At 38.2% G+C, this 27,964-nt stretch overlaps 1 protein-coding gene across 4 annotated transcripts in view; it reads right to left on the bottom strand.

The window, feature by feature from the left end:
• Positions 1-10,932, bottom strand: part of cacna1ia (calcium voltage-gated channel subunit alpha1 Ia) — a 196,550-nt gene extending 185,618 nt beyond the window's left edge. For 3 of the 4 annotated variants that reach the window (XM_089128502.1, XM_089128505.1, XM_089128504.1), the window contains exon 1: positions 6,281-7,281. The gene's annotated coding sequence lies outside the window, so the exon portion shown is untranslated. Of the gene's footprint in view, positions 1-6,280; positions 7,282-10,791 lie in introns of those variants that run through there. The other variant, XM_089128503.1, reaches the window with a different exon arrangement.
• Positions 10,933-27,964: the final 17,032 nt, after the last annotated feature.

The following is a 27,964-nucleotide window of genomic DNA, read 5'->3' as shown; positions in this document are numbered from 1 at the left end:
TTTATCCACTTCATAAAGATCATGCATTCATATAGTCTCGCTTGAAATGACACATAGGAGAAAAAAATTCCTCTAGGGGAATGTCTGAGCCTACAAAGGACAATAAAGCATAATTTCTTTACATTCATCACTCCCTCCGTTGAAGCCTCAGGGAAAACGTAGAAGTCCTTCCTGCATACTGCGCGAAACCAAAGCCACCAAAACAAACAGCCATGGAAAACAAATAAAGGCCTTCCTAATCCCTCCAACCTATACACATATATGTACACACACACACACACTCAGAGCCCCTGTACGCATGACCGTCTCCACACGTCTCTAATTGAATCTAGATTACAATAGCTGGGATTGATTTGGAAAACAGAGCATGAAGACGCAAGCCACAATTAAATTACAAATGCATAGAATGAGGTCGATGCACCGACCATAACCAACATGAGCAGACCTGTTGGGCTCGAGCAGGTGAGCAGGAGGCTGGGTGTTTTCTCCCCCCTCAGAGGCCCATTAACAGGGTGAAATTAAAGAGGGGGGATCTAATTAACCTCAGCCAGGAGGGATTACAGCTGCCGGTCAGCAAGTTCAGCAGACTGGATCATTTAGAGCGCTTCACATTTCTGTACTGTTCCTGTCAGTGTTTCTAGGTATTCGGCTCTGGCTTCCAATAAAGCTGAGATTTTCTCTGCACAGACAGCAATAAGAGTTTATAGCACTAAGGGCCAGGCGAGGAGAGAAAAGACGAGAGACTGACAACAGCCAGGGGCGTTATATTTTTATAAAAAAACAAAAGAGGTGGGGATTTGTAATGGTAGCAGCATACTTGGGGTTGTCACAAACTCGCAAAATCAGATTTCACTACATAATGTGGCCAAAAGAATTCACAATAATGATATTATTGCAAGCAACCAAACAATAAATGAAGTCAAATTCATCTTTGTTTTTTTTTTTTTTCTTTTATTGGCTAGAGAATCACACTCAAAATGAGGCAGAGTTTGTGACCAAGACTGTACAAATACAAAAAAACCCCATCATGCTCAATTCCAGACATGATTTGATCGACAAATGGGTGTCTTTTTTACACAAATCAAATAACGAACACATTGGCGAGCATTTTTTTTTTTCATTGCAATTAGAGCGTCTTGCTTTCATCTTTCATCTCACCGACATGATTTTGTGCAGCTGTCGTAGCTACACAATGCATTATCTTGTATCTTTTTCCTTTTTATAGGGTTGTATATTATGACACCCCAAGGTGTACTTATAGCACAGGAATTTTAAATGAGGAATTATGTGCTTGGGACATATGCAAATTTCAAAACTTCATACATATTTGGCTGTTGGTCACAGAATTTTTGTAAAACTCAACCATTTAGGGTTTCTTTAGAAAAACATTAGAGTGAGCGTGTTTAAGAGAAAACTGCTGCTTTTCCCATTTTGAGGACAATCACAATGAACATTCTGAAAACAACAAAAATAACAGAGTTGGATCACTGCTCATTAAAACAAAATAAGCTCAAGCATGACAAGTGGGGATGCTTCTTCTATTACATGCATTCCCGCTGCAAATTATTTCATGTGGTGGGGACACAATCATCCATGGCAAAAAGTTGTGGAGAAACAAAATGCTAAAAGACACTTATGACAAGACACCACCAAATGATGCATTGCTGGTAAAAAAAAAAAAAAGATTTTTTTGCTGCTAAAAATTAACATTTAGCAAAGGAAAGATTTTGTATATTAATTACAACAGTGAATATAACATTTCATAAGAAAGATGAATGATTAACAACGTATTATTCAAAGTCATTGCACAGGTTTTGACGTAATACTTTTTTTGAAATCATTGCTGGTCACATCATCACATCACTGCTCATTTGCATAACTTTGTCAAATAGCAAAACTGCGCCTATAAACTCACTCACGCCACCACAAACCGTCAACTCTAATTGAAAAATGACTTCTGTTCTCTTAGACGCAGGCCAGGGTAAATTTTTATTTATTTTTTATTTATAAACCATTCTGACCCTGTTGAAACATGCAAAACTCTCTCTCAAACCACCTGTTATGTGGAGCTGCACTGCCAATTTAAGTTTTCCAAAATAATTCGCAAAGAAAAATAAAAACAGCCTGGTGCATTTGATTGGTTCAAGGGCAGCTGGAGATTTCTTGCCCTCTACAGTTGGATGAAGGCAGATGCTGTCAGTGTTCTCATTGAGGTCCTCTGCCAGCACCTGCAGCTGCTCTGTATGCAGAGTGTGCTTTCTTCTTTCCAGAGAAAACAGCTGGTGGCCATGAGGAATATTTCACATTCTCTCTCTCCTAACTCGATCAATTAGGAGCAGTTAAGAAAGAGAAGGGTGTGATTTGGTTTGTGGATTCTGCAGCTAAACACAGCACTAATCCCCTACATCACAGCCGAGAGATGAGAAGAGAGAGACAGATTGCCTTCTAAACTGCATTCTTTAGAGCTTTACACTAACAACTTAATCTCCTTACTTTTAAAGAGTAATTTAACAAATGCAAAAAAGATAAAAGGTGGTAATTTCAAAAAGTGGCAGATACCCTGTCTACAATATTTTTTTTACTACTACATAAATACTGTTACAGTGATAAATTACACACACACACACACAAAAAAAAAAAAAAAAAAACGCTTTCATTGCTCATAAAAAAACCCAACTTATTTCTAACACGTTTAATGCAGACTACCAAAGTTTGGTGTTAGCTTGTTTTTGAAAAAAAATAAAAAAGTTTTCACTGCATTTAAAACTAAATCATAATGTGTCAAAATTAACACTGAATTAATCAAATCCAGTAAAAACTGTAATATTATGAAATACAATTTTCTATTCACATATATTTTAAAATGTACTTTCTTCCTGTGACGGCAAAGCTTTTCAGCATCATTAGACAAAAAAAGAAAAAAAAAAGCACGTCTCTATAATGTCACTTTTGATCAATTTAATGCACCTACACTGAATAAAATAATTAAAATCTTAATATTGAACTAGATGATCTTTCTAATATGTTAAACCAAACCACGCCATCCAACTATAAGGAATACTTTTACATACAAAAAAATAGTGCCACAGTAATGCAAGTTACACTCATTCTCCACTGCTTTTATAATTCTCAAAAATACTCACAAACAAAATAAATCTGTCTGGACTATCACAGTTTCGATAATGTGGCAGACTCACCCAAAGGCACTGGCAGTGCTGGATTTTTAGCAGGTGTGAGTGCACACAGCAGCACTGAACGTGTGGCCAAGCTGGGGGACACATACACACAACCTCAAATCTCATCAACAAGCACAACCAGCTTTACCAGACTAAACCTCAATGTGTCCAAAGCCATGAAACATCTAATGAGATTCCTTGGGAATCTCACTTAGTTATTAAGACCCTCGGCATGCCAGCAACAACACAGTGTGGAGCAGGAGCAGTGCTGAAACAGTTCTTTTATGAATTTATGGTCAGTGGTCACTAGGGAATTCAGACTCCAATGTGCCAGGAGCAGCAGCCCACTGATCAGTCCTGTGGTCTGCATCCATCTAGACATCTCTTCCAGGTTAAATAGAATGCGTTTTGTGCAATAATAACAGGCACAAGAACTACACGTATCATTAGAAGTCTGCAGTGTTCTTTGGTTTGGGTAGGAGATCAGGGGTGGTTGGAATCTGAAGTAGCAATTTGACTTGAGTCACTTTCTCTGAGAGAGCTGAAGAGCACCTGACTAAAGTAAAAGACCCCACAGTGAGTGTACAAGTGTGTATGTGTGTGTGCAGTGAGGGCAGACTTAGAGGGAATGAGGAGGACCTGCTTGAGTGCTCTTCACTTTCTCTCGTATTTCTGCTGCCAGTCCTTATTGGATGTTAGATCATCACACACTCTTATATTGTATCAGCAGCCTGCTCTGCAAACTCTGAGCCACCCTACATATTTAACAACCCTTTTCACCATCCATTTCTCTCACACATTCCCCCTGTCTCTCATGTTCCATGGATGCATAGATCCTATAACATACCACACGGCATTTGTTTAAATGGGCACTTTACTGGCAAAATGGGCATTTAATAAAACTGAAAAAAAAAAAAAAAATCTGATCAGTGCTACCTGACTAGAGAAAACACTAAAAAAGCTGTAGTCTTTCCTTTTGGCAAATCAGTAGGAAACCTTCAGCACCTATAATGCACTGGGCATGTCGCCGTCCAAGGCCATCACACCAGTCCGCTATGTATGCTTACCAGAGTCAAATATTGCCTTGCTTATTAGCTTTAGTAGGAAATACTGCTTAGCAAACTTTTTGTTATAATGGTGTCAACTCGCATTGTTCCGGGGTGCAAGTAAACGTCTAGCGAGAGTTACTTTCCAGAGAAGAATCCAGCGCGTTGTGGGCAGTGGCTAAAGGCAGCAAAGAATTAGGGTATGGATATGGAGAGAACGCTGCAACACTGTACTGTCAGTACAAGCTCCCTACCCATAGTGTTCCATTTTTAACATAATGCTGTTTAAAGAGTAGACAAAGTACAATAAAATAATCCAGTGATAAACCTACCCTTACATTAACTGCTCTGTTAATAACCCTCTGTCGATCTGACTGTCCATAGGCAGGAATGCAAAAATGTGGATGTAAAACCTGTAATTTTCACAAAAACCCTGGAGATGTCAAAAGACTTTTCCTTACAAATGAACGTGATTTTCTCGGTCCAGATAACATGGAAAATGAGTAAACATTAATAATTTACATATACTACCAACATTTAAATACAATACAAAGAGGTTGAAAATCTGCAAAAGTGCACTTAAATACATTATCAGCATCAAAATTTAATACTAAAAATGTAAATTGTATGAAGTAAAATGTAATTTCTCTGTATACTGGGGGTGCTGCCATTTTGGATAATTTGGATCTCTGAGCCATGATTTTATACATAAATCAATGCTAAAGAGCAACAAACCCCCAAGCCTAGCAGGATCAGTGAAAACATTTAAGTTATTTGGTGTCCACTGATATCATATTACTGCAATATATATATATATATATATATATATATATATATATATATATATATATATATATATATATATATATATATATATATTTAATGGCTTTTGTTGTCGACTGAGCTTTACAATAAAACATACTGTGATAACAAGAGCCATTTTGATGATTGTATATTCAACAGTACTGTTCATGTCACTTGGAGATATTCATATCTGTTTATAATTGTAACAAAAACAGGTGATACAATTGGAAGGGCCACATGAATTGGTAACTGCAGCAACTCTCATTTCTTAAATAAAGTAAATCTTTATATTTTATTGTGTATAGCATTATTTACATGGGGAAGATGGGGAAACCTAAATAAATATGAAAATGTTTACAGCATAGCATTATTTGTGACAACGCAGGAAATGAAATAGTTTACGTCACAACAGTTGAGATGTCAATGTCAGACATAATGTAGCTCAGTAAATGTTTTGTTGCTAAGCAGATCATATTTGCTGTTGTGGTCCTGGAACGTTTGTTAACAAGCAGATTCATAACAAAGCCAAATAATATTCAGCTTTAGCATGGCAGGTGGCCAGTGATGGGCACAATCTCAGACAAAAAAAAAAAAAAAACAAAAAAAAAAAAAAAACGATATGTATATATATATATATATATATATATATATATATATATATATATATCCTTCGGAGTCAACCTGGATATATATATATATATATATATATATATATATATATATATATATATATATATATCCTGCTGTTACACTTGAGTCAACAATAAACCGGAGTCACCTCACAAAAGCTAATCTAACTTGTCACATTAGCGTGAGATTTTTTTCAATTCTAACTGTTGCACTGAAAATGTTGACTGTCCGTCTTCGCATGAGTCACACAACGTAGTTAACAACCAGTATCTTACTGTTGTTTGCTGTTTTGTTTTGAGCAGGTAGCCTACTTTATCTGCTAAGTTTCAGTGAGGCCATTAAAAGCAAGTGTCCTCGCGTCATATTCTTGACTTTAATTTATTCAAATATGTCTGAGTTTTTGTTCTTATTCAAATTAGAAGCAAAGCGCTCCGCGTTACTTCTGAAAAGCATATTACAAGGATTCAAAACTCAGAAGATTGAATAGTAGCCTAAACCCCAAAACTATAGGCTATAGTCAGTGTGTTTTGAGCAGTGCCAAAAATAATAAATATGAGTAAAGGACCGTGTATCTTAATAAAGGGATAAAGACAAAACATTAACCGCAATAAGGAGTTGCCTTACCTCCTCTGACATCAAAATTGCGTGCCGCAGGGCACTAAAAAAAGAGCGACGTTGATTTTCAAAAAAGATCCTATAGGAAAACAGCGTCTAATCAAATTGAGGCAAAATTCCAGTTTGCAGCTCTGTGACAAGGAGATGTCATTCTCAGTTCTTGCATTACATAACCTCTGCTTAACCGTCCACAAAATGACTTGTCTGCAGCCAATTACATTACGAGCCAAAACTCAGTGATAATTCTGAGTCTTTCTCGTATTTTGCCAATCGATTTGTTCATTTAGACCAAAAAATTAAATATTTACTCCCACATGCAGAAAATCCAAATCATCGCTGTTATCCGTTGATGTTCTTTCCATTTTTTCCGAGGGTGTCTACTCCTTAAGTTTGTCACGAGAATGCAAACGATTTGTCTGGAAGGGAAATAGCATTCAGTAGTCCGATATGTACTACCTCCTTCTGCTGTTTTAACTTCCTAGTTCCTCCTATTTCTAATCGAAACTGGGTTTGTTTCCCACAGGTACGCAAATCTTCCCAAATCCTTTTCCACTCTGCGCATATATTCCCAAAGAAAAATAAAAAAACCTCTTTCGTCGCGAGGTTTGGTGGAAGGGAGCGAGTTGCATCGCTTTCCTTCAGTTGCTCTTGGATGTTTCTAATTGATCTGCATTCTCAATAATCCACATACAAACTGAGAGTCCTTAATCCCAAACATTATGTGGCGAAAACCATATTTTATTATTCTAATATCAACTTCGGTTCCCCCGCAGCGTGGTCACAGTGCTCCAGCAGGTGAATTCGCATTGCCTCACGCTCCCTGAATTGCGGAGAAGAACTCCAACTGAGCGACGCGGATGTGAGCGCGCACTGACGCGTCTGACGCTGGCGAGTTCAGAGTCCCTTTTACCTGCGTCTCACGAGAGGGAGCATGTTCGATGCACACACGTGAATGATTTTGCTCTCGAGCTGTGTCTAGTGGCAACTCCCCTTTTCTCCAGTGCCATTGCCATGTGTAAAATAATCTACGGGAGACGGTAAGAGAAAAAAAAAATGAGCAGAAAATACAATCATGACAAAACTGTGACGGCGTGCGGGGGATACACGTTAGACGAATCTTAAAACACGCAGTGAAGTGCTGTGGCATCTCGTTATGGCATACTTTCGAAAGACTATCCAGCGAATGTAGTGTTGAGAGCAGGTGGCTCATAAAATAGGTTTATATTCAACATTGTTATTTGTAACGCGTATGAGTGTTTGGAATGAGGAACCCGGTGAGTCTAGTTTGTTAGGCACAATGTGTCCTTTCGCGTTTGGGAAGATAGAATCGCGCCGTTTACTAGCTAAAAAACGATCAACAGTATAATACCCGTTTTGAGGAACATAATTTGGCCATTATGGTTTAAGACAGACTGATATTTTATAGCTACAGTTCACAAACACGTGAATTTATTTTATGGCGAAGGCACATGTACACTGCAAGGCCACGCATGCATCTGTTGAGTAGCGAAAATGAATACAAAATCTGTTTAATGCTAAAAAGCATTTACACATGAATTACGGAAAAATAAGTGTTATACAATTAATGTTTTAGAAATGAGCAAAGATGCATGGGAATATACTGAAAATATATCAAATCTACATCATGTAGGCAAAGTTTAAGGCTGCTATGATGCCCATTCAACTTTTAACCGCTCCTTAGATAAAGGACTAATCGCTTTTTATAATCCTCCTCATTAGTTTAATCAAAGAAAATTACATTTGCCTACTTTGCACAGCTGTTAAGTACTACTTTAGCACCACGGACAGAGAACAAGTTGCGCTGTCCATGGTGCTGCACGCATGCAACACATTTCTGACGCCTGAGCACACGTGATAAACCGCTTGCAGCTGATGAAATGTGGTTGGAAGCTCTTGGCTGTATCTTAACTGCTATGAAATCATGTTAAGCGTTCACATCAAAGCAATGTCTAATTGATGCATGCAATCCCTGTCATCTCTGCAGTAAATAAATCATGCTTTATGATACTATTTTTGTAATACTTTGCTAAATTAAAAAGAAGGTCAGCTCCCGATTCTTCATTACACACGGCACAATAGACGTATTTATAGCTAATCATTCGAGATTCGAGAGCTTAATACATTTTAGAATTGCACACAAGCAAGGAATATCAACAGGAAAGACAGTGGCAGACTGATTCAAGCAACGAGGCAAGATCTCTCTAGACGACCTTACCTTTGGGACAGTAGAAGAAATTTCTGCTAAATCTTAAAAGACGTAATCAACCGTGACCTGGAGGTGCACGGTTGGATTCACACCCCGAAGAGCGCTTACTGGATCTACAGAGAGGACAAAGCATGACCAGGTCTCAGTATTCAGAGCTATACACATGACACCAAACCACACGTAATGTTGCAGGGCAAGCAATTGTTATAGGTCCCGAGCACGAGCAGTCTGTAAGCAGTTTGAAAGCTGTTTAAAGTAAATGAGAGAGAGAGAGAGAGAGAGAGAGAGAGAGAGAGAGAGAGAGAGAGAGAGAGAGAGAGAGAGAGAGAGAGAGAGAGAGAGAGAGAGAGATTTAGTGGTCGCTTAAATTATCCTCTTTGTAAATTTTCCTCTTAAAAAACATTGATTAAAAGTGTCATAATGACTCAGAAGTACAAAGTATTCATACATTTTGAGAAATAATACTTAAATCAAATCACAATAAGTAAATAAATATAATGTACAGAAATGATTTAACTAAATTCTTCCACACAATTGGACTTCATGACATAAGCATCTTAAAAGTATTAATGAAAATAAATAATCAATTGAAAAATTATTTGGACATTAAAACATATAAATTACTCTTTGATATGAATTTTAATGAATTTAACCTTTACAGTAAATGAGAAAGAAATACAAGATGCAGCTGCACTTTTCAGTGCAAACTCATAATACAATCAATTAAATACATACAACGTAAACAGAAATAGACATATGAAGGTAAAATAAAATTAAAATATACAAATAACTGAATATTTTGTCATACAACTAGGGTGGTCACAAATTATTGTACCAAGGTTCAAGAAAAAGAAAAAAAAAAGAAATTAGAAACAAAACTGCACAAAAATAAAATATATATATATATATATATATATATACACATACATACATACATTTCAAGCTTGTGACTAATAAAGAAAACATAACATAACTATAATTTAAATCATTTTAAGACTTAACGGTTCCCTGGACATTTACAGAGGCCCCCTAGTGGACCCCTGAGAACCACTGCCTTAAATTATAAAAATTAAGACCAGTTAAATAATTCTGATTGATTTAAATAATGGGACATAGTGGATATTAGGTTCCTTTCAGGGAAAATAAAGATTAAATTAAGCTGGTTTTGACTCATTATTGGCTTATTTCTAAAAAGAAAATGCACAGCTTTCTTTAGTTCCTTCTGTCGCTTTCCAAAAGCCAATCTTTCAAGGTTCACTGGACTTGCAAATCCCTAAAATAGTAAAACAGGTAAAAATAGGTAAAAAGGTTCTTGTCGTCTAACCAACCCCCTCCACTAAACCAGCACTAGAGCCAATCCATAAGCCCTCATAAAATATTCACAGCAAAGGGGCGTCTACAGCTGTTCTCTTTTTGTTGGTAGAACAAACCAAACAATGCAGCTATTTTTGGGTTCTATTCCCACTCTCTACTGTCTTTAAGCGTCCATCATCAGAGAGAGTAAACCAGAGCTCACACATCTAAACCAACCCACTGTCAAATGGTGCTGCTGAGCATCTCTGCCAAAAGTGCATGTTCAAATGCCAGTCAGCTGATCCACATCGCCCTAATGCAAAAGAAGAGCAACTATAGCTACAGACGCTGTTGCCAAAAAGAGACTAAAGTACTCCTACATCAATCCTGCTAAAAATGGGGAGTAAATCACATTACACAACTGTAGTCCATGCATATGACGCTAGGTGTTATCCAATATACTGTCATAAATAATGTTAACACTTTAAAACAAAGCTATTCATTATTATCAGTATTAGTTAATGCAATAGCTAATATGAAACTAACAATGAATTTGTTATTTTTTTGTTAACGTTAATGACTATCTACACTTTTTTAATATTTTAAAGTTAATGTACATTAAATGGTTATGATCAAATGAACAATAGTATCATTCACTACTATTAAAAATTTGGGGTCAATAATTGTGGTTAGCAGGACAGCCGAGGGACGTGAGAGAACGTCGCGAGGCCGGTGGTGCGATTGCTAATGAGCAGCACCTGTTAAACACACCGGTCTCGCATCTCTCACGGAGGAGCTGAAGCATAATGGGTGAGCGACGGAGTGGATGATCGAGAGAGGAACAGGCCTGCTTTTGTTTGTAATTTATTATTTTATTTTGGTAAGCCAACAGTTGTCCGCAAGGGGCTTCTGGCCAGTAATTACGTTTTATTTGGGTAGGTATTTTGTTTGTTTATTTTATTTAAATAAAGTTTTACTTTGATTGATATCCAGTTCCTACCTCCTTTTTCCCTGAACCTTGTTACTGCATTCACACCGCCGCCGGCGAGAGCGTCAAAGTGGCCGGAAGTAATTCATTTTCAATGAGCCGGCGGCGAGCTCCGGCGAGAGCGGCGAGGAGAGTTGAAATCAGTTCAAAATTATGGTATTAAGTAATGACGTGGTTTGGCGGCAACCGGCGGCAACCAATCGGAATGTAGAAGTGCTCCGTTTGAGAGAATCTCAGAGAACGCAGTCCTGTAAACTTTGGTTCCGGCCACATTAGTTCCCAAGCAAAATAGAGGAGGTGATCATTTGAATTTGATAATAGCAACACTATTTATAGGCAAGATTTTCGTGCTATGCAAATTATAATAGCACTTAACCATGAACACAAAAGCCACACCACATATAGCTTAATTTGTTTATTTTATTAGAAAACATGTCACTATAATTTTAAAGTTATTTCCATCAATCAATTTTCTGCAAAAATAACGATTGCTTTGCGGCCCCTTTAAATAGAGTTTAAAAAAAGATCACGCATTCGATCTACGTCAGAGCATCAGAGTGTCCACAAATCTTTCCACTGCTTCGCTCTCGCCGGCGGCGGTGTGAACTTGTGGTTACACTGGTGCCGAAACCCAGGAAGAGGGAGGAACGCGCTGTCCGAGGGACCTCACCGCTGTAGGGAATCCGCGATGCCATCGAGGATGGTGCGCGAGTTGCCGCCGCTCGCCATGGACCGGAGCCTGCTGCCGTCCGCCACAGAAGGGGAGGAGCAGGGAGCGGAGGGACTCGTGGCCATGGACGCTCGAGGCGGAGTGTTGGGGTGAGCTGCCGGTGGGACGCCCGCGACACACCGGTCTCATATCTCCACTGTAGTCGAGTGAGAGATACAAGACTGGTGCATCGTGCAGGTGTCGCTCATTAGTAATCACGCCACCAGCCTCGCACCATTCTCTCAAGGCCCTCGGCTTTGTCCTGCTCGCCACACACAGCTTGCCTTTCTCCCCCTGCGGAGATGTTAAGGCGAGCTCTGATTGGTGTTCATTCCTCTAAACAGCACCTCCTGTCATACGACTCCCTTCTCCGCACATATCCAATCAGGATCAGAGGAAAAGTAAACAGAGTAGTTTGTTGTTCCGTAATTATATTATGGCTATTTGCAGTATTGATTCTCCAGTAGAGTAGAGAGAAACAAGTCACCCAGGCTGCAAGAGGGCCCATGAGGAGAGGCGGAATAAAAAGTCAGCCATCGCTAACCCCAAGTGACACAAATTACTCTGAGTGACACGAGCATTATCTCAACTCAGTGGGGAACGATGATGTGGCATTGATTAGAATTATTTAAAATGTCACTTCTGTCTTCTGAAGGGTAATATGTGAGGTGGCAATGCGATTTTTCACAGCACTTCATCTTTTTGAAGATGAGACAACAAAATTAGCAGCACTCTTCTCTTCTTGTCCAAACCTGCCCTGTAGTCACAGTGTGTTAGGGAAATAAAGCAGGTTGCCAACTTTTTTACTTTCATCCTGGTTGTTCCCAAAACTTGTTTAACAATCAGAATTTTAAACATAGCTGCAAGCAGCCATTACAGGGCCAAGCGCAAAACAAGACGACAAGACATGCCAACATTGTTGGGAGTTTCAGACCAACTGCAGCAAGGAGCAATTAAAGACTTGAATCTAGGCAAAATGGCTTAAAGATTATATATACAGTAACTTATAAAATTATATAATGGTTTATCACTTTCGACAAATAGGTGGCGCACTTATGAAATCGATGCATTGGGATCAGAGTGAGGTGACAATTACACATACAAAGTTTGGTGTTAAAATGTGAAAGCACAGCAGAGATAAAGCCTAAATAGTCATTTTGGCAGCATGCCTAAACTTTGATGCTGTAGTATACGAAAACGGTTTCGTCTATCAACAGGAAATCCATAACTTTTAGTCGGCACGGCCTGGAGATGACATGACTATTGACAGGACCAACAGACTAAGAGAAGTTTAAAAAAGAAAGGTTTTAAAAGAAAATAAAGATGGCAGACAGGAATTTCATCTAAATTCGAAAATCTTGGTATCTGTGTTCTTGGGGTGACCCAAGGAATCTATTAAGCAAATTTATTCAAAAGTTAGTAGCATTTTTGGAAATTAAATTATAACTTATGACCAAAAGGTGGCACTATCTCGAAATCTTTTGATTACCTTCAGGGCATGGTGCTTATGGCACATTCTGCGATTCATATTGTTACAGCAATGCATTCGGTAAGTATAGCATTTTACATCACAACACTGTATTAAAGTCAATGGGAATTTCATGTTTTGTTCTATTATAGCGCCACCAAGAGGCTCATTCCCACCATTTTGTATGTGTCCTTAGAGTGAGCCCATACATCTGTCAATTTTGGCGAAAATATCTAAATTTGCTTCGGAATTATAGACATTAATGTGAAAAAAACATGTCAAAAATGACTGACACGTGACTTTGACTGAGTTTTACTACCCCTTACTATCACTATATTGGCATTTGGCCTTTGGGAGTATTGCTATGCAGCGACCTGTGATTCCAAACTTCTGATGATGGTTTTGTCTCGATCTCGATTTTGTTGTTGATAGGCCTTACGTTTCACAAGCTATTAGCATAATAAAAGTGAAACTTTGGATAGGTGGTGGCACTAGAGGGAATGAGTTAGCGACACAAAAATTTGTATATTTAATGTCGGTATCAGAATGTCAGAAGTATCAGAATGTCAAACCAATATAACTTTCCCGCAAACGGTTCTATGGGCTGTCATAGACGCCCAGTCGGAATAAGAAGAAGTAGTAGAAGAAGAAGAAGAATAACGCCAACAGAAGCAATAGGTGCCTTTGCACCATCGGTGCTTGGCCCCTAGTAAAAAGAATCTGAACAGATACAATAGGTGTCTTTGCACATTCGGTGCTTGGCCCCTAATGACAAAGTGGCAGTTGTAGAGCCACTGTCTGAGGCAGTATAGCGCAATAGGCAGAGAAAGCAGGAAAGATTGCATTACGTCTTCAGGAAAGGACGGAAAGGTTGCAAGACACTACCTCGGACTGAAGACGAAAAAAGGCCCCTATGCGAAGTTTCGAGATATACTGTATTAGGGCTGTCTCAAGAAAATACAATCCGAACGGATTTCAGATATCAAGCAATGTATTCGAATATATTAGAATATCTACGAGCCACACTCACATACACAACTAAAACAAAGTCGCTCACATGCACATACACACATTTACACTTTAAAGAGACTTTTCTGCAACTGGGTGGCCTGACAGAGATGATAAGGCGCTTATCAGCTCGAACCCGGTGAGTCAAATGGGACCAGAGTGAGAAAGCGAAAACATGAGAGAAAAAAGAAAGGGAGAGTTAGCAGAAGAAAGTGAGAGAAACTGTGTGATAGACAGATGCGAGGAAGGTGCGTGTGAAAAAAGAGAATCTGGAGTTACCCACCACTGCTCTCAAGTGTTAGAGTTCCCTTATGCGCACAACTGATAAAATGAAAACTTGACAACAGAGAATTCAGATACATTTGGTTTAAAATACCGTTTTGAAATGTGCCGATTTCATACGTGAAGAGATACCGAGGTGTCCAGTAAAAATTGTGTGTGGACTGAACAATGCTGGAAGGTAAATGACTGCAAATTAGGGGTGTAACGGATCAAAAAAGTCAGGGTTCGGATTGTTTCTCGGATCAGAGTCATGGGTCAGATCATTTTTCGGATCAGCGAAAAAAAGAACAGACAAGACAAATAAACATAAGATTCATAAGATATAAAAAAAATGTAAATATAAAATCAACTTAAAGTGCACAAGGCATAATATCTTTTTAACATACTTAATGAAAAACAACTTAAAGCTGCAGTCCGTAGCTTTATTTGGGTTAAAAATTATCCAAAATACATATTTGAGAAAATATCCAATCAGTGTTCAAAACTATCTGCTTGCCATAGCTCTATTTAAAGCAATACGCTTATAATAATGTTTTTAATTCCAGTGGTACTGGTGGATTTCCGCGGGAGATTCGAGCATGTATTTGCATCATTACGTCACATCTGTACACATAAAGAAGAAGTCTCTGCGATCCAGACTAGTGACAACAGATTCACCCGCTGTAAAATGCAAGACTTCTTTCGGACTTCAGTGGCTACAGAAAAAAAAGAGACTCCATGTGAAAACAAGAAGGACATTGCATGTGTTCACGCAATGCTGGCGTTGTTAACATTAACAATTTGCATGATATGATAACTTATAAGCGATTGTTAGATTTAATCAATGCGATTTACTGCAATGTCAGAACCAGAACAAAAGTGGATGTTTCTTATTGGTTCAGGTGACATTATTGATCACAAAATTCTTATGTTGGTCATACTTTCAAAAAGAATAATCTGTGATTCTGAATGCCAGTATCCACATTGGCGCGGTGACTGACATCCTCACATTCTCCTCAAACATTGTGTTCATCCACACTGTGCTGTGTCGAGGGCGTTGAAGTACAACTCACGTTAAGTTATCATGTAAAGATAATTCCGCGAATTACTGCAATTGCAGATTTTAACCAGAGATGGCGACAAAGAGGAAAACCGCCGGACTGGAGCTTTAAAGTGCAACATAAGAAGGCATATCATCTTCCTTGAAACATGGATAGTGATATAAAGCCTATGTCCAAATCATCAAAGAAGGATAATTCTTTTTCAAAAAGACAAGGATGTCTATATGGAGAGTGTGGACCTCTTTGCAGTCACTATATCCCCTGCTGTTGAGAACACTATCTCGGAAAGAACTGAAGTGCCTGGCACAGCGAGATAGCTTCTTGCCATCTTGGCAATATGAGGGTATTTTTCCCGGACTGGGGAAACAAACGGGTCTGTTATCCCGGGCCCAGGGTAGGGGGGGTGGGGGGAACTTACTGAACCCTCATTAAATTATGGAATAATTGTTAAAAAATAAATAAAATAGGCATATTTGTGGAAATAAATCTAATATCTGAGTTACATAAAATCTTTGTTTCTGTTTTCTTCCTAATTGTCCTTGAAATAGTGGTCAAGAGTTCTTTATTAAATTCATTTAGAAAAACACATTTAGAAAAAAAGTCGCAAAAGTTTTGCGCAAATCTGCAATGGAAATGCGCCTATTGTTGCATAGCACAGGAGAACAAGCGCTTTGTGGAAAGGAGAAAGTGGTGCGAACCGTGCTCTCCATGATGATGAGGAATTGATTTCTAGCCCTTGCATTAGCTTTACTACTAGATATATTTATGGAGATGAGAAATAAAAAGCCGGCTGAAATGTGTCACTGTCGGCATAGGTGAACAGATAATGGGCCAAATCCGAGTCTATTTTTGCTGCAATGCTCATGCTTAATTAAAGCATGTGAAAGCACACTTTTGATGGGGGGCCCATCTAAGATTATCTTGTCCCGGGCCCAGGCAAGACTGTCAGCTGGCCTGCCTGAGCAAGATGAGTGCCTGTGTGACTCTCGAAGAGGGGGCATATCTGCAGTACCGGACTTCTCATCTCCAAGTCTGCTGTGAAATGAGCGGTTATCGTCACATAGACGTCCCCTTGACGTCCACCCAGGCATCTGTTGTGAGCTCATCCACAACTTTCTTCTTCTCCTGCTCATAAAGACCTGGTACAATCTTTTCACTGAGGTGGGTGCACGACAGGATGTGGTAACGTGGCTCAAGCACGATCAGCATGTATAAAGCCCTTGTTTTGCACAACCGAATATGGCCTCATGTCTGCACCTATAAACACACCGATAGCATTTGTGATGACATTAGCCCGGTCTGATTGTGCAACAAGGGGCTGCTTAAATTCCGCTGTGATAACCGGTTGGTGGTTTGAACAAGGAAGCCATGATGGGTTGTTGTTGTTGTTTTTAAAAAAATCTGATACAGCATTTTAGTTCATCAAATCTTGTTTACTTTCACTTACTTTCACTACTTTCCTTCGTTTTCACTCCTGTCAGTGAAACACCGGAGTGATGTTGCTTCAAATTCGTGGCCAGGCTTGACGTGTTTCCACTGTCATATGGCTTTCTTGTACCACAGTGCCTATCGTCACGGTTTTATCTACTAACCTTCCTTCATCATTATAGTTGACATGACAGGGAAGCCAAAATGCTCCCATACAGGGGATTTAAATGATGTGGGATGTTCAAGCTCCTATGTCCTCCGCTCGCCATTTGTGTGGACTGAACAACTTTTTTTTTGTTGTTGTTATAAATCAATCGGCAGATCATGTGTGCAAATACTGGCAATATACTAGGGCTGTACAATTAATCACAATCAAACCGCATGCGATTTGGCAAAGGCTGCGATTATTTCATGCACAACTTCTCAGTGCCCTGTGGCTGATTGGTAGTAGCCTAAATGCTGTTCCATCTGAACGCTGTTCTCACACAGACACGCCAAAATTATGCATTGATACGCTTTCTTTTCAGATAAAGAAAGCGTACATCAATGAAAACCTGTGCATAACAAATAATCGCAGCCTTCTTAATATCAAAACTGCAATAAGCCAAATCGGTTTAGGTGTGATTACATGGAAATTGCGATTATTCGTGCAGCCCTACAATATACTTAGTAAGAAATGTAAATAAATTGTTTTGAGCTCATCATTTAAAGGGATAGTTCACTTTGAAATTAATTTTTGATATGTTTTAGCTTACCTCAAGGGCATCCAAGATGTAGGTGTCTTTGTTTCCACAGTATTTTCAATTTTTACATTTTTCAGTCAAACCGTTGTTCAGTTATACAAAGGAGTCTAAGGGGGTCCACCAAAAGCATGCACAGAGAAGTCAAAATTAAACATGATTTAATGACTCGTAAACGTAAGTACACATTGATGGCCTAAGACACGAAACAAGCGTTTTTTTGTGAGAAAACGAATAGTATTTATATAGTTTTTGCAATCTCGACCCAAAAATAGGTTACAGGTTTGCAAGGGGCAATGACAGAAGGAAAAAAAAAAAAAACACTGCTAAATGCATGTAATTAAGTAAATGAATAAACTAAATAAACTAAAGTAGTCTTAACAGGGAAGAGAACACACATTTTTTATGTCTTTCATTAATGTTAAAAATCTGGTCTCCAAATACATTATCACAGCTTAACGCCATGACATCTTCTCATCCTCAAATACCAAGCAAAATAAATTATGCAAGGCAAAAGCAAATATGGCGAAAACTATGTTAAAGACAAGTTCACTAGCAATAAGGAAAAATTTGCAATGTCAACCAGAATGTGTTTTGAGAAGTAAATCGGTGGCTGAGAGCATGAAATTATTTAAAAAGATTTGAAAATCAAAGTTGTTGTTTTTCCTATTCATCATGTCATGTTAATCATTTTGAATATGATTGGATATAGTTTAATCATTTAATGTAAGGGCATTTTGTTTACTTGTATGTGCAACAAACAACTTGACCATCACCTAATGCCCTGAAGCAAAGCCAGCTGAGAAACACTGATATATGGAATAAACAATGAGATTAATAATCCATGACCATAGTCAAGCAGAATCACAAGAATATGACTCTCTATTAAAGCCTTTGGATATTTTGCAACAGACTACATTTGATTGAGTGATTCCTATCCTACCTTTCAGTATTTCCAGTACTCAATAGGGAAATGTTAAATTTATGAAAACAATATGAAATAGTTTAAGCTTGTGTAAATACTTTAGTATTACCGTCTTATCTTAAAGCCAATAAATAAGTCAACAACAATACCATGTAAACATAGCCAATGTGTTTGGGTGCAGTTGTAGACTCAGTCACAACCAGGTATTCTCATGAATTGCTCTGCCTTCGGGCAGTTCTCTCTTTCTAAAGCACAAAGCTATTTAAACAGACTTTCATTACCTTTCATTGTCTGTCTGGGTCAATGAGCAGCTGTGGTCTGAAGCACTGCTTCCCCAATAAAAACGGTAACTGAATGAGACCACCAGGACCCCTCCAACTGACTCATGCTGAAATATTGTTACATACGGCATAGTCTCCCGATTCCACTAGAAGTAGAAATTAAAACTAATATTTAATACCAGACCGAGAGAATTTAATTGCTACAAAGATTTACAAACTAAGCTGTGCATTAGAAATACTAAATTTGAGTATTTGTGTACGTAGCGCATCCGGTGTCTGATGGCCATACCAGAGGAAGCATTTATTCAGACAATGTAAGGTACTTGAGTGCAAGCATAGCTTTCAAATTAAAAGACATTTAGCGTTAAAAGGACATCCATTATACAATATAAAGCTTTGTTGCATTGGCACGCTCATTTTAACTTACCAGCACTAAATTTGAACTGTAATCGATTAGTTTGAATGCCAGCAGGAGACATTAAATGAGCTTTAGTTGTTGTAGGTCTAATCTCATTGCATATTAATATTAAAGGCTATTGGGATCCTTGGCCAAGCATCCTATAGAGAGGAAATGATTTAATCACAGTCTACTGTTCTACACAGAGTATCACGCTGTGGGTATATGAGTGTGACATTGAAAGGGAAAGCAGAAGGGGAATAGTAAGGGCTGGTTTGAGAGAGCTGAAGGTCACATTAGCTCCGTGCACAGCTGCAGCTGAAAGTGAGAGTGGCAGCAGGGAGCATGTCTTTACACATTTAACGCCACCTCAATGGCACCATTAGGGATGAAGGTCAGTGTGGTCAAAAACACATCAACATGCTCATGGAACAGACACACAAATTAACTCCAAGAACGGACACTATATATGCCAAGACATTATTACCACCTGTCTAATACACTGTTGGTTCTCCGCGTGCTGCCAAAACAGCCAACTCTACAAGACCCCCCGAAAAGTGTCCTGTGATATTTGGCACCAACACATTAGTAGTAGATTTTTCAAGTCCTGTAGGTTGTGAGGGGAGCTGCCGTGGATCGAACTTGTTGGTCCAGAGTCTCATACATCAATGCACAATTGAATTGAGATCTGAGGTATTTGGAGGCTTGGTGCATTAAGGCCAGTTTATACTTCTGCATCGAGGGTACGTTGTAGTGTACGTAGGCGACGCCGTCGTGAGCATTTATACTTCTGCGTTCAGGTCTTGGTTGCTCTGCAATACAGCTCCGAAACGCTAGTTGGCGATGGAGGGTTTTAATGTTCCACTGTGTTTAGATTCCTCACGGCTAGGTTACTACAAGCAATGGCGACTGAAAGAGAGCGGATCATGTTGGAGTTGGAGCTTAATGAGGAATCGCTCAGTCACTTGGTCCATTTCCATGTTCCTCTCCTAGTCTTTCGCTAAACTTAGAATTTAAAAATGGCGGGTGGTGCAGAAGAACACGCCGGAAATGCGATGCTGCCAAGCCGACCAATCACAGATCTTGCGGTCCGCATTGTCGCGACATGTGGTTACATTTTTGAGGAGGTGCGCGTCAGGCTACAGCGAAAGGTATGGTGCGGGTCTGTGCGTATACTATACCGTACTGTGCGCACCCTACACAGAAGTAAAAATTGCCATTTACCCTGCTGAAAGAGGCCACCTCCACCAGAGAACACCTTTGTCATTTATTTGGTCTGCTGCTCTGCAATAATGTTTAGGTTGGTGGCAACTGTCAAATGTACATCCACATGATTGGCCGGACTTGGCATCACATTCCCTCCACAGCTTGTCGTCTTCCCACAGTGCATCCTGGTGCCATCTCTTTCCAAGGTGTGGGAGTTGATGGGTGCAATAGTTTAATTGTTTCATCATTAATTTTCTTTTTCACTTGTAAGACTGGAAAAACTGGTTGAGGAACTACAACTCCTCGAGTGGACAAAAGACCTTGCCGAAAATTAACACTTGAACTCCCCCTCGTGCACTATTGAGACGAAGGTCTCACCTCCCCTCATCCTAATCTACATTTCTCCCCTCAGCCCAGACTCTCAGCTTCAAGTATTTCTTAAATGTCGGGTTTTGCATTTTTTTTCTCTTTATTCCAGAGCATTTTATGTTTTGTATTGATTATCTTTGAACTGATTATGAAATTATTGATTTCATAATCAATATGAAATCTGATTATGAAATTATTATGAGTTATGCCAGTGAAGGATTCTCTTTTAACTTTTTTATTTATTTATTTTTATTAGGGACCATGTACAATTTCTAACATAAATGTTGCCATTTGATGCATTGAACCAAAGTTAGCCAAAGGCTAACTAACTCTGGTACACTGGTACAATGCATCTGACGCTTCACAGAGCATTAATTCTCTCAGACACAACAAGAGTTGAATCCATCTCTATGCTGATAATGGAATATCAACTATTTTAGTTAATTGGTTTGATATTTCTCTTGTGGACTATACATTAATGATAGTGGGAAAAAAAGAGAATAATCAATATTTATTGTTTGAAGCTGCTCTTAAATTTCCATCGATGACTGATTGTTATGCTGTGCTGTAGACCTAAAGACTTATTAGGAAAATGTAATTTTAGCAATAAAATAATATTTTTTTATATTATTACGACTAATAATAATTTAAATTTGTTATTAGCGTTATTACCTAGTGTCATTGAAATTTTTGTTATTGTGCTATGGAACCAAAACAAAATGCTGACGAACAAGGAGACAGATACATGTACTATAATCTATTGGTAACCCCAATGCCCCTAATCCTATCACTTGCATGCCCATTGTAGGCTCTTTCAACAGTGGACAGGGTTTGTATATGCACTTTGATTGGTCTGCGGCTGTGCAGCCCAATATGAGGCAGAGTGCGATGCAGTGTGTTGTTGTGACAGATTCTTCCCATAACAATTTCTGACTTGTGCCACTGTAGACATTCTGTTGGCTCAGACCAGACAGGATAGTCTTCATTGCCCTTGTGCATCGATGCACCTTAGGGCGCCCAACACCCTTACCACTGCTGACCGGGAGCAACCAACGACCCTTGCCGTTTCAAAGATACTCTGACGCAGTCGTCTTGCCATAACAACTTGGCTCTTTTCAAAGACGCTCAGATCTTCATTCTTGCCCATCCACACAGTACACACACACACAGCGAAAAACAAATCTTAAATCTACAAAGAGGATTTGCTATCTGAGGCAGACTGATTATCTTTGATATGAGATCAACAACTTATATTCTCCTGATAATATTAAAAAAAAGAAAAAAGAAAAGATAACTGGTTCACTGAATCATATAACATCACAGTTACATCCTCCTGATCAGGTCAGAAACGTGTATGGATTATCTATTCTCTCTCCCTTGAGGATATATATGTGTAAATATGTGGAAGTTCAGCAAAAAAACAAAAACAAAAACAAAAACACTACCTCAAACACATTCGCATGTTATGCACTCACGAACAACAGAGGTTGCAAATAATCATGATCCATCATTTTGATGGAGTGGGTTGTAAATTTTCATTCATGCTGTACTTTTTCTGTCAGTACAATATAATGCTTACTATTTAGAGTGTCATCATCACAAGAACTGCTGTGACATGAACTCTTTTAGTCTTACCCAGTGCTGTGTTGTCAGTTTCATAAACTTTATAATAGACAAGATACCTTATCTGTTTTTATCACAAGGAAATTATTTTTAATTAACAGAAAAAGAATAAAAATTCTACTACAACACAAACCTGGTAATTGCTGTATATCACCTTACCATATGGCAGATAATGACATACACTAGGCCTACTGTTTGGGGTCAGTTATGATTTTTTGTTAGATTATATTCCTTGTAAGAATTTTCAACAGTTATTTATAATGTTAGGCCTATTTATTCAAATAAATGTCATTATTTTGAGCTTCCCATTCAAATAATCCTTTAAAAGGATCACGGTTTACAAAAAATATTAAGCAGCACAAACCTGTTTTCAACATTGATAATAACAAGAAATGTTTTTGAGCACCAAATGAACATATTAGGATGATATCTGAAGGATCATGTGACACTGGAAAATCTTAATTGTCAGCAGCCAGCCATTACTCAAGTCTTAAAAGTAACAAATTACAGTACATTACAATTATTATCTTAAAGCTGCAGTCCACAGTTTTTCCTCTTTTCCTGAATCTGTTGTCACTGTTCATTGTCGTTTGAACCTTTCTGGATCCGCCATCAAATTGGTAAGTTTAATTATATCAAGTGCTGTGAGAAAAGGCTATAAATCTCCACCTCCAGCATGCTCACACACAATATAGCCTTCTAGCCAAGACTCCTTCTTTATGTGTACAGATGTGACGTAATGACGCAAAGACAAGTTCGAATCTCCCGCGGAAATCCACCAGTACCACTGGAATTAAAAACATTATTACAAGCTAACAAGGCAAGCAGAGAGTTTTTTCTCAAATATGTATTTTAGATCATTTTTAAACCAAAAGAAGCTCTAGACTGCAGCTTTAAAATATATTAAAACATTTTTTTTTAAATGACATTAATATAATATTACTGTAATAATATTACTATTTTAGTGAATTTGTGATCAAATAAATTCAGCCTTGGTGAGAAAAAATTAAAGATAATATTGCACATATAATTTGTCAGAAGAAATGATAAATGTTTTTTAGAAGTCAAACTGAAACGGATAAATAAATATAAAGAACAGTTGGCGATTATTTTTTGAATCATGCTTTTATATGAATTGTCTTAAATTCTGGAAATTCCTCATTTTTCATACATTAATAAGTACATTAAATACATTTGATAAAAATGCTACTGTGTGTGAAAATGACAAAACGAATTTTGTTTTAAAAAGCCAGTGTGATATTATACACACCAGTCTAATCTACACTTATATGCTCCTAATCAAAACACTTACCAATAAGCAACACATAGGAGGAAATCTGATAAACACCAACAAAGCACTGAGCTTCACCAATCTGATACGTAATAACATACAGCTACTCAACAGACTCATATACAGCAACACAAAGCAAAGCAGCAGTCCAATACACATTTATCTACAACAAAGCAGCATATAGCGGCTATATTATAGCCTGATACAGCCAGGCAAAAGCATTCCGACTGCAGTTTGTGCATGAGGAACACTGAGGCCCACACGCATATCAATGTGGTCGATCACTCTGGTGCAGAAATCTGAAGTCACGCTGTCTAAATATAGAGCTAGAGTTTATGTAAGTCTAGGTGAATAACTCCTTTCCACAGATTCCTTCTCAAACACACCCACCCTCTCTTTTTCACTCTGCACGTCCTCGAATCACATCTCCATAACCTACGGTTGTTAAAAATACAATCAAACAGCCCTGCAAACAAAGTACGATATAGATTTCAATCAGATCTGAATAGTACTTAATATACACTTGTTGACGTTGTTTTTGTCTTTCATAAACAGGACGTTTCATATCTTCATTTCTAGCTCTTATAGCACACAAACATTCACTGGCATGCTCACTCTTGTGCTGTGTAATCTCCTCTATATTCAGCGATGTGGGAAATTGCTCTTAGTAAGGATGGGTGATAGGGTGTAATATCTATAATGACATACTGTGGTAGCACTGCTGTCAAACATATTAACCTGATTACACTCACACTAGCCTCATCAAACACGAATGGCAAAATCTTTGCCATCTGTTGAATGATAAAGCAGGAGCACATAGCGTTGAAGAGAAGTAGAAGTGCTGCTTGAGTTGAATATATAAAAAAAAATATTCAGACTTTGTAAATTCATTATGTAAACTAAATTACATTTCTGTGTCCTCTGCTCCTTTGTTAAAATGTTTATTTTCCTCACTCGGAATCTATCCAACCTGATATCAGATTCTGAAATAATGTTTATATGAACCCTAAATGTTGCACTCCGCTTCACATATTTGTTTATACGTGCATTATTATATGTATGACATACATATTTAGTATGACTAAAACATGACCTGACATATATGTCAGAAAAGATTTTTATCAAATATTAAGTAAACATTCTGTCTCCTCCACTGACCTGTTTGTAAGATGTAAATAAACAAGCACACAGGGTTTTCAAGTCTCACGCATTGGCCAGTAAGACTCATGTAATTCAACAAGTTCACACGCTCACACGCCACACCGTGTATTTCTCACACTGAAAAGGCAATGCCAACCAAGTTGTCCTGAAAGCTTTATATACAACGTTGTATACGGGGCGCAGGCACACAAAGCGAAATTTTGATACAGACGAACACACGTCGTGATGGAGAAGGTAAATTGGAAGAAAGCTCGTCTAACATTTTTAGGCTAGAACATTTAATATAATATAGCTCATCGTATACATTAAGGCTACATGTTAATACATGTTAATGTGTGTGTGAGGGGGAAACAGGGGTGGCAGAAAACTTCCATTTTTGTTTCCATCTATCTCCATGTTGAACTGTTTTATCTGCTTACTGTATCCACTTATCCACTTGTATCATTATGGAAACACATTCATGAACAATATAAGTTACTTTGTATAGGATCCCATTTGAGCCCTAAAGCAGACCTGAGATCTCTCCATTTGTTGAAAGCTTCCCGATGTTGACTCTCATCTTATTCTGACGCCTGGCACTAGACAGAAGCTGTATTTTCTTTGTCTTACGTGGAGATTTGCATTGGGGGTTGGAACGAACTACAAGCCGGTTTCTTTGAACCCATCTTCTTCTTTTGTCGAAAGTTGACTAAAGTTGTGTTGCTCGAGTTGTCTTCTCTGATACGGAGCAGACTGATCTCATTAAGTAGCGTGTGTATGACACGCCAATTCGTATTTCCATTTTTGGTGTGCTATCAAGACGCATAATCGCTTTTCAGCGTGTTTATGAACGCCGTTGACTTAACGTTATTACTGTATATATAAATATATGACTTACCTCAACCCCATCCCTAACCGTCACTGGGGTTAATGGCATTTATGACAGTTCCCTTACCATCCTAGGTAAAAAATAATATATGACTTACCTCAACCCCATCCCTAAACTTAACCATCACTGGGGTTAATGGCATTTATGACTGGACATTTGACGGCGTGTACAGACATGCGGAATGACGCGAACGTTAATGGCGTAGACATACATGCATACACGCGGATACACGCGGATAGCACAAAATGCGTAGAGATAAGACTTTCGAGTCAAGTGGCGTGTATGTTTACGCAAAAGTCATGATGTCATGTTGTACGGAGAATGGCGGCGAATACACAAACAAACTTGCCAGACATAGCCAGGCGAGCTTGAACACGCATGACGTCAAGCCCAGTCTCAAATTCCGTCCCGAATCCCTCTTTTTTATTTTACTATACAGGATTATACAGGCAATCGAACTGATCAGAGAAGGGCTCATTCAGTATGGTTTCGAAAAACGGCTATTTTCAACATGAAATGTTGCATAATGCACCTTTAAAACAGAAAACACTAAATTTAGTAAACCTAAAAAGGAATTGATTTTTTTTTCTGTTTCATAGGGCCCTAAAAAATGTGTTAATGATTCATGATTTCAATTAATTAGATACTTTTTTTTATTACTAAAAATTTACTTAACCATTAAAATGGAGTCAAAATTTAAATTAATTTCATACACTTAAAGCTATTCAACAAGTTATTGCAATTTCACATTTTTATTTAATATCATGTAGCCCTGATAATATTATTTTAGGTTTCAATCCAAAAATTTCATTTGGATCAAGTCAGATCAACTGAGGTACAGCTATACAAGCAGGCTTTTCAGTGCACTTGAGCCATCAATCTAATTATAAATATAGCTTATGAAAGCTTTGGAGTGGTCAGCTTTTAAGAGGTCGAACTGATGAGAATTAAATAAAGCTAATCATGCCTTAATGAGAGTGATTAGGCAGGTGGGCTTTATAGAGCAAAACGCTACGTTAGAAACAACTGCTCCAAATGAGGAATTCAATCTTTATTGTCACTCTCTTGCTGTCACTCAAGGCATGCACACAGGTAAGTAGATAAACACATATCAGAACGTGGAAGGGGAGGGGGTGAGGACTGGGCCGAGGAAGAGAAGAGAAACACGAAGAGAAAGGTCTTGAGACAAGGCTAAAAATATCTGGTTTCTGAATGCTTTCATGCTTTCATGGAGCTCACACACAAAAAAAGACAGAGACCCAAAAAAAACAAAAAAAAAAAAACAGTTGTCTGTTCTGAAAATGTCTAAGACATATAAAACAAGGTGAGTTACAAACATCTTCATCTCACTGAGGCAACACACACCCACACAATCTCTAGTATACACCTGTACAGAGCTAAACAGAGGAATTTAGAAAGAAAGAAAAAACAGAGCTTTGCAAGGCAGCAATATAAAAATGTTAAAGATATCTTTAACTTGTAGCTTTCTTTAGTTATGAAAATGCTGCACGTCTTGTTTTCTGTCACCTGTATTTGATTTTTATGGAGCCCCTTGAAGGGATTTTGTCATGAAAACATATGACATGGAGTAAAAATAATAAGTCAATGCTTTTGCATTTTCACGCTAATGTTTGTGTTTCCTCGCAAAAGATTAGTTGTTTCGAGCAAACGCAAAAGAAAAAAAAAACACCAACTCTATCATTCATTGCAGGTGATTAGAACAAAAACATGGATCAACTTAAAAATAAAATATATCTAATCGCCTTGTTACTTTGCTGCATGCTGTGATCACAAATTTTCAAAGGTGAAATATAGTAATTTAAATACTATATGTATTTAAATGTAACCTGTAACCTGGGCCAAAAGATTTCCTCATGCAAATAAATAATGCAAGTTCAAGATTAGTCACTTGAGTCGAAAGCTGCTTGTTTTCAAAGTGACTGCTGTGTGAGCTACACTAATCACTACAACATTGACAACAGAAAACGGAGCTTTTTTGCGAGTACCTTAAACTATCTACAAAAGAACTTTGATACACAGGGTTTGTTCTAATTTTCCAAATTATGTTTTTCAAGGCCAAGCACCATTTCCACAAGCAAAACACAAAGGTGCAAACAGGAGGGAGGAGAAAGGCAATGCGTGGGAGAAACACTGGGATTTATAGTAAGAGGGAGAATGAGAAAGCAGTGACATGGGTCATCATGGTATCCAAACCCTGCCCTTCCCCAGGGAGATGACCCTTTATCACCTTTAGTGAGCTGATTACCATGCCCACACCTGAGACACAAAAACAAACTCTAAGAGCAAGAATATATCCTCCATCCACACACACACTCACCATCTGTCTGTCTCCATCACACTGTTTCTCATGGGTAATCATACTCTACAC

The sequence above is a fragment of the Pimephales promelas genome, chromosome 3 (assembly GCF_988280905.1).
Source record: "Pimephales promelas chromosome 3, fPimPro1.hap1.1, whole genome shotgun sequence".
In the NCBI taxonomy this organism is placed as follows: domain Eukaryota; kingdom Metazoa; phylum Chordata; class Actinopteri; order Cypriniformes; family Leuciscidae; genus Pimephales; species Pimephales promelas.
The sequence above is the reverse complement of the archived record's forward strand: the minus strand, read 5'-3'. Positions and strand labels throughout refer to the sequence as shown.